Genomic DNA, 2,140 nt, shown 5'->3' on the forward strand with positions numbered 1-2,140 from the left:
CAAATGGAGGATGACACCTCCTCTCCCCGGGACGACAGTCTATCACTGCTCTCCCAAATCCCCGAGCAAGCTGCCTTCTAATCGAGGGTGGCAGCAACGCAAATCCCCAGCCTCCCCCATTTCAGAATTGCAACACTTACAGTACACACTATGCCCACTTGGGGCCTGTGTCCAGGCCGGAGATATAGGTGGGCAAAATCCGGATAATCTGTCCGAATAACCGGATAATTAGCAACGAAACATTGTCCGAATTCAGACTCTTAACTCACTTTCCTGACCTGCTTCCCGAAGTGGGTGTACTCATTTGTTGAAATGATGCTAACCCGTTTGTTGACGTGGTTCTAACCCAATTGCTGAAGCGGTTCTATCATATTATTTGCCGAAGAGGTGCACTATCATATTATCCGAATTTTTCTAAAGCGACTCATTGCCCAGCTCTACCAGGAGACAATGTTCGCCCCGGTTTCAAACATAGACTTAGTAGGATTTACTGCACATAATCGGATTCAGTCTGAGAATCTTATTTGTTCACGTTGGTACCAACACCTACATTGACAAAAGCACACTCCACTGACAAAGAAATCTCAGAACGACCATCCAGGCAATTGCCGTACGAATCACACTGATTGATCTGTTCTGTCAAACTATGCACTCAAAATCAATCACGATAAACGATCACCTAATATGCTGTGGTAGTTTTATACGTGAAACCTGTATCGAATGAGGCCACATGATAGCTTTGTTTGTGTAGACAGTGTTCGGCTCAACCTGGAAGTGCGGTACTCCCATACATGTATATCTGTACGCTCTTGACCTACGCAGCCACCTCCCATTGGCAACTTTTTCCACAACTGTTTCTCCCAGGCTCGTGTCGGTTCTGTTCTTGCTGGTCCTCACCAGCAGGAGGAATGTTTTCCCAGGGAAAATAATAATATGGTATGATAATAAATCATATCATACCATTTATAACAACATAGACAACTTGTTATACATCGATGACTCTCTGATATGTTGCCGATCCAGAAATCCTCAAACAAGATCAAACAGAAAGAAATCTGCTGAAGCAGCTGTTAAAACTTACAATGTAGGTAAATGAAAACGGTTTATCCGTCAAGTCCAATAAGACGGTTGCAGTACACTTCAGCCGATGCCGAGAGAATTTCCCGAAGCTGAGGGAATCTTCACGGATGGCTCTGAATCGGACTCAGTTGTAGGCACCGGTGTCCTATCCCACAGACAACACTCAGTAGAGGAGGATTCATCCGGGGGCCTCCATTTTTTTTCTGCAGAGGCCACTACCAGTGACATGTAGATGGACTCTAGAAAATTCTCCAATCTTTCCAAATTTTGTCTGATTCCTTGTCTTGGCGAATTTCACTTGCAATTTCACACTCCTAAACCCTACAACAGTTAAATTACAGTTGGGAATTCACTCCTTGATTGAACTGGGAGGGCGTAATATGTTTGCATGGATGCCTAGTCACGTTGGCATTCGTGGAAACGAGCAGGTAGATCTCTGGCGAAGGAATTCTTGTCCCTCCAGTTGATATCAGCGGAGAATACCTTCCCTCAGACAGACTTTAAAAACAATTGCACCTTCAGTCTTTGGGAAGAATAATGTAACTCCTAAAAGGTCAATAAGATACTCCAAAATATAATCTCCAAATTGGGCCAACATATACTTTCGATTCACTCCAGAAGAGACCAAGTTCAACAAAATTACTTTTTGGACATACCTCCTTGACACATAGATACCTCCTGTACGGAGATGGAAACCATTTTGTATCGGATTCGATGACCACATTATGATCATGCACAAATTGAAAGAATCTGTTCTCCACCACTGATCTCATCGGAAGTCTCGATTTTATAAAGATCGTTGGTCTTAACTGTAAACCATAAATAGTGTTGCTTTAAACGTAAAGTCCTGCATTTTGAAACTGAATTTTATTATGTGTTTTTAGATACTTCAACCGTTCCGATTTTGCAAAGAAAAACTAAGCCGAACTGTGAACTAACGTAACAATACCCAATTCGGTCCTGTGCGCTCATTATTATTCAGTTGTGAGCGCCGAACTCTTACCAAACATCTCTCTCTCTCTCTCTCTCTCTCTCTCTCTCTCTCTCTCTCTCTCTCTCT

The 2,140-nt window shown here is 42.9% G+C and overlaps 1 protein-coding gene across 3 annotated transcripts in view; it reads right to left on the reverse strand.

Annotated features, from left to right (window-relative positions):
- Positions 1 to 2,140, reverse strand: part of LOC101863459 — a 99,960-nt gene that overhangs the window by 28,928 nt on the left and 68,892 nt on the right. The gene's annotated exons all lie outside the window — the stretch shown is intronic.

Source organism: Aplysia californica, unplaced genomic scaffold (assembly GCF_000002075.1).
Source record: "Aplysia californica isolate F4 #8 unplaced genomic scaffold, AplCal3.0 scaffold00472, whole genome shotgun sequence".
Taxonomy (NCBI): domain Eukaryota; kingdom Metazoa; phylum Mollusca; class Gastropoda; order Aplysiida; family Aplysiidae; genus Aplysia; species Aplysia californica.